Genomic DNA, 14,602 nt, shown 5'->3' with positions numbered 1-14,602 from the left:
AAGTCTGACATTTATTTATTATTCTGATTTTAGTTTATTTTTATTCTTTAAATTAAATGTATTTTAAATTAGTGTATAAAATGAAATCTATACATATTAATGGGTAACCTGATGTTTTTATACATGTACACATTGCATAATGTTTAAATCTGGTTACACAAATATATTTCATCAAGTATTTATTATCCTTTCAAGTGAAAATATTTCAAAATTCTTTAACAACAAGTTATTGCTATCACCCTACCATTAAAATAACATACCAGATTCACTTGCTTGTATCTCCAATTAACGTAGACACCAGAGAGGAACCTTCTGAATCCCTCCCTCTTACAAGCTCTCTTCATCCTCTGCTAACCATTATTTTAGTCTTCACTTCTATGAGATCAGCGTTTCGATCCCAGAGGAAACTGCTGGAAGAAAATGGAACATCTGACCCACCTGCTGGCAGCTATGCTAGGAACAAGAAGGGAACCAGCTTTAGAGTAGACTCGGACTGTTTGTGCAAAAAAACAGAAAATCTGAAAGAAACTGGGACCAAAATGATCTTGTTGAAACACTGGATCTTCAAGTGACATGACCAAGTGGTTCATTTCACTGTTCATAACATGTGTAATTAGACATTTTCTTTACTATGAAAAGAATCAAACTGAAACACTTTCATTGGGTGACCTATGCATGAACTTACCACCGAGGACCATAGCACAGTCACTGTGCTGTAAGTCAGAAAACTAAGTGTTCATAGTATTTGTTAGGAGAAATCCTGATATCTGAGAACTTAGAAGTTATTTTAATAAAATTAAATCTAGTTTGCAAAATGTAGATTAGGCAGCTGGTTCATGAGCACCCAAAATATTGCTTGAATGAGATCCAGATACATCTTGAGTCAGGTCCAATATCTTCAGAGATTAGCAAGGCGTGGTAAACCTAAGCCTGGTAGTATTGGTCCCAGTCAAGTAACTTTTCTTCAAATACAGAAACTTTGCAATAGCACTACATTCGTAGATCTCAAGTATGTTTCAGAATCCTAAATCTTTCTCACAAGATTGATTTGTGAAACATAAAAGCCACACATGATAAAGTATCCCTATTCAAGGTCTTTTGATGACCTTCTATTATTTTCAACAATAGCAGTAGAGTCTTGTAAAGGATATGTAAAATGCCACCCAAACTGATCTGCACTTAGATCTCTAAATTCATCTCCTAAAATTCTTCTCTACATTTATTTATCTCTAGCCTTGTTGGCCATCTCACTTTCATAAACTTGCCATAGACACTCCTGACATATACCCTATCCCCTGGTTACTCATTTGCCTAGAAGGTAGTGGCCATCAATATCTGCATGAATCTCTGTTTTACCTATCTTTTAAAGTCATCCTCACAATAAGAACTTTATTAACTGCTTTTTCCAAAGTAGTAGATGCTCTCCTTATCACCACATTTATTCCCCATACACATACATGGACACCGTATCAATACTACTGATTTATTTTTTTCTTTGTTCTTAGTATTTAGCATAGTTTTAAAATAGCTATTTATTTTATCATAATTATCTATTTAAGTATGATTTTCATGCTCGTGAAGGAGCACCTGCATTGGAATTACCATCCCCTTATTCTGACTCTTTCTTTATGCACTGCCACCACTCAATGCTAGTACCAGCTGTGTTTCCCCTGGCTGAGAGTCACCAACAAGATTCATTCCCAAGTCCAGCCAGAAGCCTTATAAGCAACACAAAAGAAGGAGAGCTTTTATAATTTTTAGCCCTTGCTCTAACAAGTGTATAACTCAAGAAGACATGGAAAAAAGTACAGGTTCGCAAGAGTACCAGATATCCATTCTTATCCAGGTTTCATCAACTAGTGAAGAAAATTTTTTCATATTATATTAAGGTTTTTTTGTATTTTTTGTAACAGTCTGCCTAAGAGACAGTGTAGCTTATCCCACATCAACCCAACCCATTTGGACTTGATCAAATATGGGAATGCAAAGTACAGGGAGATAAAACTGCAAAATAATTACCAGGCCTATGGAGGCATAGTTAGGGTGGCCTAATGATCTAATTCTGGATATCTGATTCTACATCACCAGTAGAGAGAAACAACTTTGTATATCATACAATTAGAGGACCAAGTATTAATCTCTTTAATACTCTTTCAGAATATAGCATTGACATGATTTGAAGAGTAAGCACATAAGGTGAACCCAAGCACTACTTATTATGACACAATTGCCTGATTCATGCAAAGGACCACACTTTTGTGAGAACTACAGAGAAGGTGGGGCCCTCGGACTCCAACACAGTGTGTATTGTGACAAAAAGTCATTATCAAAGAAGTAATGAGAAAAATATGTTACAAAACCCACTTGTAATTATATTAAATATCTCAGAGCAATCTGATATCCCAGAACAAAACATAAAGACAAGGTTGTTCCCTAAAAAGGCCCTGACAGACAAGTAAGAAAGACATCCAACCTAACAGACACACAAATCTCAACATAGAAAGTATGTGTGTGTGTGTGTATGTATATATATATATATATAAAACCACTAAGCCTACGTTGCAGAAGATGCTTAAAGCAATCATATAAATACAAAGAAGAGGAAATTAAACACAAACATTAGATTGGGGAATTAATAAATCTTACGTTAGAAGTAGTTATGCAAATGAGAAATTGGAAAGAATATAACATTAGAAAAACTACAAAATGTCAGAAAGTAGTATTTAACCCTGAATATATATGCCTTAATTCTTCAATAAAAGATGCAGACTGTTTAATTGGATTTAAAGAAAATATTTGTTCACTGAAGGAAATACATCTCAATGGTAAAACATATACAGACTGAAAAATGAAATGATAGAAAATAGTGTTCTATGCAAATAGAATATGGAAGCAAACAGGAGTATCTACTATAATATCTGACAAATCAAACCTCAAACCAGAATTAATCAGAAGGGACATATTGGTAAATAAAACAACCAACCAAGAAAATATAATAATTATAAATGTATATGCATTGAACATCAATACACCCAATTTCATAACAAACATTACTTGACATACAGCGATAGATAGGCCCAAACTCAATTAAAGTGGGTGACTTTAGTACCCCATTCTCACAAATAAGTAATTCAGATTAAAAAATCAATAAAGAAATATCAGAATTAAACTACATTATAGATCAAATGAAAGACATCTAAAGAATATTCCTTCCAACAATAGCAGCTCATGGAACCTTGTCTAAAATAGAAACATCTTAGAGTATAAAGCAAATCTTAATAAATACCAAATTAATTTATATAATTTCTTACATCTTTTCAGATTACTATGGAAGGAAACTAGAATTCAACAGCAAGAGAAACTACAAAGAGAACTCAACAGAAAGAGAAAGTACAAGATAAACTATATAAGCACAAGGTGATTGAACAATACACAGGAGAAGGAAATGAATAATAAAGATCAGAAATGAATTAATGAAATCAAAACTAAAAGAAAAATGCTGAGGATTGATGCCTCAGAGTTGGTTCTTTGAAAAAATAAAGATTGATAAACCATTAGCCAGAATAACCAAAAGAAAGGGTATACACAAATTAATAAAATTAGAGAAATAAAGGGGATTTTATAGCAAACATCACTGAAATCCATAAGATCATTAAGGACTATTTTGAAATCTTATATTCAATAAAATTGGAAAATCTATAAGAAATGGACACATTTTTAGATTCATAGAATCTACCAAAATTGAAACAAAGGATGCAACAGAACTAAGCAGGTCAATAAAAACAATGAATTTTAACCACTCATGTGTCTCCCCCAACCTCCACAAAAAAAAAAAAAAAAAAAATTCATGACGGATTCACTGCTGAATGTTACCATGCTTTCAAAGAATACCTAACACCAATTCTCCTGTTAGCTTTTCTTCATTGCTTTCATTGCTGTGATGAAAATATCTGGCAAGAACAACATTAAGAGGGAAAAGTTTATTTTGACTCATGTCTTCAGAAGTTCAGTCCAAGGTCTGCTGACTCCAGTGCTCTGGGCCCAAGGGGAGGCAAGACATCAAGGTAAAAGGGCATGGTGAAGGAAGACTGCTTAGTGTCTAACAGTCTGAAAGCACAGAAAGCAAGAGAAATGACAGAAACAAATTTAAATAGATTCTAAAGGCACATCTCCATTGACATACTTCCTTCAGCCCTACCCCATCTGAATACAGTGACTACCCAAGACAGTAGTCCTCTCAAATTATTAACCCATCAAATGGATGAATCTGCTGATTAGGTACTAACTCTCATAATCTAATCTTTTCATTTTTGAACATTCCTCCATTTTCTCACATGAACTTTTTTATTATTATGCTATAATTTTTAAAATAATTAATTTATTTTTGTTTTTAAAATTTGTTTTAATTTTTTATACACAACAGTAGAATACATTTATATATATATATATACATATATATATATATATATATATATATATATATATAGAGAGAGAGAGAGAGAGAGAGAGAGAGAGAATAAGTTTTCATTCTTGTGGTTGTACATGATGTAGAGTTACCAGTCCTGGAATCATATATGCAGAGTAATAATGTCTGATTCATTTGGGGGGACACTTTATGTCCAAACTGAAACATCCACAAACTATTTCAAGAAATAGAAAGGGAAAAAAAGTTCTTAAACTCATTCTATGGAGCTGGCTTCAATCACCGCCACCAACTAATCTATTTAAATTTAGATGAACTGATTAGTTCATAATCAGTTTACCTCTGTATATTTCTGCATTAACAAGACTATGGGAGATACCTCATATCCAAAACATAGCAACTTGTTCCCATAACATTTGGAATCTAGGGACAAAAAAAAAAATGACATGAAACTATGATTCTTTCTGAGGTCACTTATGTGAATAATGTAAAGTTGGCTATCCAGATTTGTTTTATTGAATTACCATTGCAAACTTCTTAAATAATTAATTTGAACCATTGTGTTCAACTGGTTTCAATATATTGTGATTTAAATACTGTAGTTTAATAATATATCTTAAAATCAGGTGTTTTAAATCCTCTAATACTGTCATTTGCTAAAATGAGTTAGTTTTTTTTATCATTCTTCTTAATATCATATGCATTTTAGACTAATTTTGTCAATTTCCACCAAACCGTGTTAGGACTTATTAAACTAGTGTTGAATTTCTACATAATTTTGAGGAAAATAGATATTTTATCTATATTGATTCTTCAAACTCATGACAATGCTATTTCACTTTATTTATTTATATATTTCTTAATTTCTTTCATCTATTTTCTATTAATTTTTGTGTATCTAAGTCTTACACATTTTCTAAATTTTTTAACCAAGAACTTGATTTTTTCTGAATCTATTTTTAATCACATTATTTACATTTTAGATTGTTGTCAAAATAAGAAAGAAAAAATATTTCTACAATGATCCTGTTAAAATCATTAGTTTATCCATCTACCTACATGATCTGGTTCTACTTCTAACCATAATAGTGAGATTAATTTTAACATATCCATAAATGCATATAACATAGTTTGCTCCATTTCAATCCCCAACAATTCCTCTTTGACTTCCTCTTTACAATCTTCTTTGCTTATCCTCCATCAATCTTCTACTACTCTATTTCTCTTCCTTCTATTTATTTATTTAAGTTGGACTATTATAGTCATATTAAAATTTGAATGCATTGTGATATATTCATATATGCACTTGTAATGTTTTTCCTTGTAATGTTTTTAAGTAAATTATGGAAATTCTTTTTAAAGATAATGTGTCCTTGTGCCATTTAGATCCGTGTTGCTCCACCTTTCTTTTTTTTCTATTATTAATTGTATGACTTCATGCAAAATACTGATTTTTCAGTTAAGTTTTTATCTGGCAAATGGAAAATATCTCACAGAAGCTAGGGGCAATCATGGAAACCGCATGGACAATGTTTGCTATGTGTATCTGAAGTATGGTTGGTGCTATTCAGTTTAAATACTTTTCTGCAATTCTATTCCAGAAAGGAAGAACTAAATGTAAACAATACCCAAATTAATACTTTTATTGTGGAATTTTGAAAGAAATATTGTTAACACTTGAATACAAATGTTTCTTGAGCATTTAGTTCAGCTTCTTTCCAACCTTTACAAACACTGAGAAAGACAGTATTTTCCAACAAATTTTCTTTTCCATGACTATGAAGAAGCATCTTTTCCTAATCTGTTTATGATTAATTTTTCAACAATATTAGATTATCTTTATTCTTTCTTAAGACATTGTTTTCTGGTAATCTCCAGCTTGTACTGATTTCACTTCTTGTAATGTTTTTCTCCTATTGTAAATAAAGTAAATACTCCAAGGTTAGAGTATACATGATCTATGTATTTTCCTTACAGTTCTTCTTTCCCTGAGCAGGGGGAGCTCTTCCTCTAGTAAATCACAAGATCCTTTAGCTTGGTTTGTTTTTTTCTTGGTTGTTCTTTAACCATTTTGGTTGGGGAAAATGCACTGCTATTCCTGGGTGGAAGAAGAGAGGATTTAAATTCTCAACAATTCATGTGGGCACATGGGATTGAAAAGATCCGAAATTATCTATTAGATATCTTCTACTGCTGAAGTTCCTTTAAGTATACATAAACTTACTCCAGGAAAACAAACAAAATCAGACTCTATAGCTCATTTCTCCTTAAACTAATTATTTCAGTTTGAAAGTATGTATTTATGGTTTGTCAATGTCTTACCTAAGTTAAACTATTAAGAGACACACTGGCCTCCATGGTAATTTTTAGTCATTTTTTATTGCAACTTGAAAGGGTAAGCCTTTATTTAAGTAAACGGTTTCAGAGGTTTCATCCTATGATTGGCTGGCTCTATTGCCATAAACCTGTGTAGAGAGAGCATGATGGAGCAGAGATGTCATGTCACAGCAGTTGGGAAAAAAGAGGAGGAAGGATGAACAGGGGCTGGGAACAAGATTCATCCTTCCAAAGTACACCCACACTGACCCACTTCCTCCAACTAGGCCCTACAGTCTTTAGTTTGTATCACCTCCCCATAGTCTATTCAGTTATGAACCCATAAATGAATTGATCCATTAATGATATAAAACCATGATCCAATCATTTTCCAAAAGCCCCACCTTTGAACTTGTTTCATTGGCACCAAACTTTCAACAGTTGGTCTTGGGGTGATTTTTCAGGTCCAAACTATAACAACAATTTTCTTTAAGATCCCCAAAAGCCAAGAGCAATAAACAGGAATTTTAATGTTTCTGCTTCTTCTATAGAAAAATAATGTATAGTTTAATGTTGTACACAAATTGTGCATCTCTAAGATTGCTCTTATCGCCTGCACTTTTGATGGTTGTCTCCTCCTACCATGCTGTATGAGTGGAAATAAGAGGCAGTCAACCTGAAATTTCACAAAATGTCAGAGTATGTAGCCAGTAATGTCTCCTATATTTGTAGCCAGTAATGTCTCCTATATTATATTTGTTGTAATCCTCACAATAAGTAATGAAAGACAAATGTTATTGACAATTTTAGAGCAGAAAGAAATAACACAGAGAAGTTCATCCATTTGCTTAGAATGCTACAACCTAATAAAGCAAAGTCAAATTCAAGTCAGACCTTTTGATTCTGAAGTTCATGACTCTTTCCTCTAAAACAGTACTTATTTGAAGGACTTTGAACAAATGATACTGTATTGTTGTATACCCAGCAATAACATTTTGCTTCATGCTGTGTCAAATGACTATCTTTGTGATATACAAAACAACATGACATAAGTGTCATATAGTCATTTTAAAATATTTTTAAAGCCACCACAAAATTGCTTTTCATAATTTCAACTGTGAATAATGACAAGAGAGTTAACTCTTGAAGTGTTAAATTATATGTGTACCCATGCTGTGTGTATATTCATATAAAATCTATTTTATACAAAATAGATAATACATAGATCTAATATTTTTCAAATGCCATTGTTTTCACTAGATTGAACTGTCATCTGCTCCAATAACATGAAACCCTTATTTTACTGCAGTATCACAAACAGCCACACTCTTTTTTTTCTGACAGGCTGTATTTTTATTTTATGCTTTATTCTTGAAGCTTCAGTAATTGATACCAGTTCTGTTCTAGACAATATGTTCAACACAGTGGGGTAAACATTTTTTTTTCTTGTAATGTAGTGCAGAATTTCAGGTGATAGAGTTCTAATATAAACTTTATCTCCATTCATAACTCAGAAGCTCATAGAATACCTTGATAGTTGGACAAACATGTTAGATTTCAGTCACAAATTGCCATACTCTGTATCCATAAATGCATTTATATTTGGGAAGTATATTTTCTTACTTATGTTTACGTTTTTAAATATTGTCGTTTCTGCTTTAAGTCTCCTTCAATTCTTTTAATTTTGTACATGTATATACACATGTGCATATAGAGTTTATTTCAGAATATTATTTAATCTGAACAAATCAGTGTTTGTGCTAGATTTGTAGAAAGATTATTAATCATATTTTTGAAGAAGAATACCAGGATCGAATTCAGGGGCAGTTGACCACTAAGCCACATCCCCAGCCCTGTTTTGTATTTTAATTAGAGACAGGGTCTCACTGAGATGCTTAGCGCCTTGCCTTTGCTGGGGCTGAATTTAAACTCACTATCCTCCTGCCTCAGCCTTCTGAGTCACTGAGATTATAGGCATGTGCCACTGTAACCATCATTGCCACTGTGCCTGGCAATTGATTATATATTTTTAACTATTATTTTATTCACTCCAGATCTTTAGACTACACATCATCCATGACTTTATTTTTCTTACTCCATCTCTATGCCTGTGAAAGGGTATAACACACATGTAAACTGAAAAAGACTTTGAATGATAAGCATAAACTGAGATGACATGAAATTAAAAACGTGTTTGTAAAAATGGACATTATTTTCCCATTTATTCCTCTTTGTATATAAAATGTAAAATTATCAACATATTTGTATTTCTATATTTTAAAAAGCTGTAACAATATTTGTCAAATAATTTCTACTCAACAGATAGAATTTCAGTTTGTGTATCCAGAAGCATATATAATTTGGAAAATCTTCCAAAGAAAAAATAAAACATAAAAAATGCAAAACTAAGTATGAAAGTGAATTTACTTAGAATTTTAAAAACTTACTAATTATGTGATTTCAAAATCCAAAAGCACAAAAATTACCAAATTCAGAAAAAAATATGTAATATCATATAGATGCTTATCAAATCTTAATTTTGATTGTACATTCTCTGATTATTTCTTCATATTTAGCAGTTTTGTAATTTTTATTAATGTAGAGAACAGAAAGATAATGCAGTCTTACCATATAATGGCTTATTTTTCTTTAATTGGTGAAGATGATTCTCTCATGATTGCAATTAACCTGTGATGTGATGTAATTTTTTTGGATTGTTGTCAAATTTGAGAAACCTTTTATCAGGCTTATTTCATATATTCTGGTAGCATTTGAGAATATTTTATGTATTCTTAGGTAACGACTGATTTATCTTCAGTAGTGTTTGAATTAATACACATTAAACCATTTGTTGTCTATGTATTCTTATTGCAGTGGCCTGTTATGAATATATTGTTTTTGTACAATGTAGAAAATATTCATTAACTGGACTACCAAACTGTACAAGCCTCTATTTTACTTCAATTCACAATGTATTTTCCACTTGATGAATTGCTGATTTCACAATGACCCAAGAAATACGTTGCAAGGCATGTCTCATTGCTAGAATAATTTCTACTACCTACATGTAATACTGGCAAAATTGTTTTATTGTATGGTCCATTTATAATTACATATCCTGTTTATCAAATATAATCCTAACAAATTTGCTAATTTGGCTTGGTGTATAAGAAAACTCATTATGTTGCTTACAATTACACATGTTTAATAGTTAGAAGAATTTCTCCTAATTTTCTTCTAGCTTTGTACATTTCAAACCTTGATTTTCCTCCACTTTTCACATACTTCTAATGCCTGCTATCAGGCAGAAGACACCTCATATTGTGATTCAACATCCGTCCCTTCTTCTTAAGGACAAAATTCTAAGTTAGTTTGCAGACTGTATACTGGCCAAGGCTTTCAGGAAAGCCATTATTGCACTTTCATGTCTAAAACATTTCACATGAATTCTATGTCTAGCAGTACCTAACTCTCAAGAAGATTGCTGCAAACTATAGATTTCCATCTCATGAAGCAAAGGTAGATTACATTCCCAACTGAATTTCCTTTTAGCAAAATCTTCCAACTAAGTTCACTTCAATGATATTATAGACATGGGATATGTAATGTATATGAAGACTAAGTAGAAGGAATCAGGGATCTGCCAGAGCCTTTTTACATAGCTTGAGGTATGGTTCTGTTCTGTTCTTTCTTTTATTTTTTAAAATATTTTTTAGTTGTCAATGGATATTTGATTAATTAATTAACTAACTAATTAATTAATTTATTTATATGCAGTGCTGAGAATTGAACCCAGGGCCTCACACATGCCAGGAACTCTACCACTGAGCTCCAACCCCAGCTCCAAAGTGTGCTTTTTTTCATTATAAAATTAGCTCCAGAGATGTTTTCCATACAATCTATTTCATTAAATCCTCATGCACCTTTTATCTATAACTAGATGAGAAGCCGAGGAGCAGCAGGTGAAAAAAACAAATTCAATGAATAACAGACAAAATGTTAGAATGACTTTTGGTACACAACAGTCAAAATAAATGAATCATCCCTGCATACATCAACACAGATCAACTTAATAGAATATAATATTCACTTTCAAAATAAGTTGTTGAAGTTTGCAGAGAATATGATTCCTCTCATGTAAATTTCTCTCTCTCTCTCTCTCTCTGTGTGTGTGTGTGTGTGTGTGTGTGTGTGTGTGTGTGTATGTGTGTAGAAAGCAAGATAATGAAAGTGATGACCACTCAGTGGTGGCCAGGTTGGTGGGGGAAAGCGAATGGAATCACAGCACAACATTAAGACACTTCAAAGGTAACAATGGTGTTTCTTTCTAATGCCTTCTGAACATATTTAAAATATTTTAAGCATTAAATATTTATTTAAAACATTTGACAAATCTCAATGGGATTCAAAATATCTAGGCAGTGGGACAGTTTCAGGCTGAGAACAACAAATCCAAATAAATGGAGATAGGAGGAGCAGATTCAGGTGAAATTAAAGACTGAAAAACAGTTTTAGGCTTGGCTATTTTTATTGTGAGGTTGGATTCATAAACAGGCACATCTAAACCTAGGTCAAGTTTTGAAAGAATGAACTCCTAAAACTCTAGTGAGGCAAAAACACTAATGGCCTGTGTTCCAGTGGAGTTAAATGTCCACAGTGAAAGGTACTCAATATCCTCTGTGCTAAATAACAATGGTATACAGATGGTGCTGTTGAAATGGCAGGTACCCAAGGGCAAGCTAGGGAGCTGAGGCTGACTGCTTTGTTTGGCAGCATGTCAGCTGGTTTCAGAAGATATATTGCAAATTTTTACTAGAGGTCAAAAATTTATCAGGCTCTATACTAAGATATGGAACAAACAGTGACATGGATCCTGTGTTTTTGTTTTTCTTTTTTTTTAAATTTACATATGACAGTGGAATGCATTACAATTCTTATTATATGTATAGAGCACAATTTTTCATATCTCTGGTTGTATATAAACTATAGTCACACCAATTCGTGTCTTCATACAAGTACTTTGGAAAATAATGATCATCATATGCTACCATCATTTAGTAGCTTAAATTGTCTTGCCAGAAAAATGTTCCTTAGGCGAGAAAGGAAAAGACCAAAACCTATAGTTTTTGAAATACAGGCACATATGAAGAAATCTACCTTGACCAAATTGCTTTATGGGTAGAGAGCCTAATTATAGGAGAGTTATATTGCTAAAAACTCATCAAATGATGACTTGGAATTTAAGCTAGAATTGTGGGAGCATTGGTGAACTCTGGTAAGAAAATTAAACAAGAAAAATAAAATAAAAAACCTCAGCAAGATGATAATTGAAAGAGGAAAATTTCATTATCATGTCCTAAAAGGAGTATAGGCTTATTTTGTCTCAGATTACAATAAAGTGGAACAGTTTGTCACAAAATGTAGAGAAGATTTAAGTGAGTTGTACTGCTAAGATTAGTTACACATACCCACATATGTATAAATTTATGTGTGTGTGTGTGTGTGTGTGTGTGTGTGTGTGTGTGTGTGTACCAATGAAGGTAGGGACAGGAGAATTGAAATAATGTGGCAACAGTACATTGAAACAAACTTGGTTTAAAAAATGCAAACTTGGTTTGCATTAAAGATTAAAAATCAATTTCATAGGTATTACAAGTACAAAGACAGGCTTAGAAATATTTCATGTACAGTGCATCACACTTGACCAATAAAAGGCACTGACAGGATATCAAACCTTTGTTCCTTAGTTCCCTCCACCTAGGCTATTTTGGTCTCCACCAAAGGCCACAGCACCACCAAGGTACCCTTTTCTCTAACCACAGTTATGCTCACTGAGTGACAGTGGCCATTCTTTCTCTTGGCCTCTCAGGCAAAGTGGAGGTGAGAGCTTTTCTCTGTTGTAGCCTGAATGCTTCATTTCTTGTTGGTCATTCATAACTCCTCACATTCTGTTTCTTTGTTTTGTTTTGTTATTTGAGTTGTTTTGCTTTGTTTCCTTGGAACCAAAGATTGAACTCAGGAGTGCTTAACCACTGAGCTATGTTCCAACCATTTTGAATTTTTATTTTTAGATAGGGTATTACTAAGTTGCTTAAGGCCTTGCTAAGTTACTGAGGCTGACTTTGAGCTTGTGATCCTCCTGCCTCAGCCTCATGAGCTGCTAGAATTACATGCATTTGCCACTGTACCTACCTTCCTCACATTCTGTAATGGACTCTTTATTAAATGCTCCTCAATTACAAGAAAATTTTCTTACTTTTACTTTTATTTCACTTACTAAAAGACAAAATTATTTTCATGATCATAATCATCCAGTGCTAAAACAGCAGCCATTTGAGAAAATGCATACCCTTCTATTGATAATCACCAAGCAGAGGCCTGATCATGTTAGGGCTGTCTGAAGAATATTCCCACAAGAAGTGGAATGTGAACTTCCTTAGTTCTCAGATCTCTTGTTAATATAAGCACTGTGTTATATGATATGATATAAACTGATCCTTTTGAGAATAAAAGCCAATTCCAGGAAACACTTTTGCAAATTCAAGGATATCGGAATACCTCATCTTTTTCAGCATCATTTTTACTCTTTCAAAAATTAAGCTTACTAAGTCACACTTTATTTGAAGTAAATAGCAAGAGGTAGAAGACACTCAGAACTTTGTGGGTATTAAGAGAAAGAGAGAGAATAGACCTGGTGTTTTTTCCACTCTATCAAAAGTCAGTAATTTCATAAATAGTTTTTATATATTTATCACGTTAACAGTGATTTTATAAAATTTGAATTTCAATTATATGTAGTTTTCCTTTTATGTAAACAATGGACTTCCTTGGTCTTTTTTTTTTTAACTTTGTAAACTTCAAGTGCCAAATCCAAGAAATAGAAAGTAAAATATGTTTTGAACAAATGTATTTCTACCCTAATGATTTAAGAAGAAACTTGCCTTATTCTACTGTCAAAAGCAGCATTCTTTTTCTGGGTCTATGCTGTGAACTTATGCAAGAATTCAATATCATCTAAATCACAGGGGCATGCTGCCATCATGTAGAAAATCATATTTTGTATAGTGGTGCTTTTTCTCAGGAAAAAAAGTGAGAAAACAATGAACTTGCCTTACATGCTGAGAGTCTTAAGTAATGTCATTGGTCATGGAGATCAGGATAAGCCTTGTTGCAGTTATAAAGCAATCAGCTTCTCAACCATCTCAAGTGTCAAAAATCAAGACCAGGTAGGTGCCTCCACCTTTCCAAATAGGGTGGACTTTCTCCTTTTCCTTCAAAAAATGCATCTTCAAGTTTTTTGGAATTACAACCTTTTAAACTAAAGTATCTCTCTTCATTATTTAACTCTGAGGTCCTGAAAAGACAGTCTTGTGTGCTATGTTCTCTGTGTTAATTTATGATTGGCGTTCTGATGGAGAGCTGTCAGGTGGCCTTCTTCCTCTCTTCTTTGTCTACAATGATTTATTGGTAAGAGGAAGATGCAATTGCAGTGGCAACTTTTTCCATTTAGGCTACATAGACATAGTGCACACAATTTCCAATGATTAAACAGAATGCAGCTGACAGACTGCTGGTTGGCAGGCTTTCATTACTGAATCATAGAGAGGAGATGACACAATTTTTAATGGCATTGGCTTTTTCTTTCTTGGATATTTAGGTCACAAGTGAGTATTGTTTTGGCAGCTCCAACCTTATCCACATTTAGACAGATAAAAATCTTCTAATTTTAGACACCCCCAATGCCAAAATTGATTGGCAGCTTTAGTTTCAGTGTGATGGATGACCAAAATGAGAGGTCGGTTACAAGTCAAGGCTATTGTTAGAGATGCACAGGCAAAGCTTCGAGTACTTGATCAAATATTA

The sequence above is a fragment of the Callospermophilus lateralis genome, chromosome 8, assembly GCF_048772815.1.
Source record: "Callospermophilus lateralis isolate mCalLat2 chromosome 8, mCalLat2.hap1, whole genome shotgun sequence".
NCBI classification, from domain to species: Eukaryota; Metazoa; Chordata; class Mammalia; order Rodentia; family Sciuridae; genus Callospermophilus; species Callospermophilus lateralis.
The sequence above is the reverse complement of the archived record's forward strand: the minus strand, read 5'-3'. Positions refer to the sequence as shown.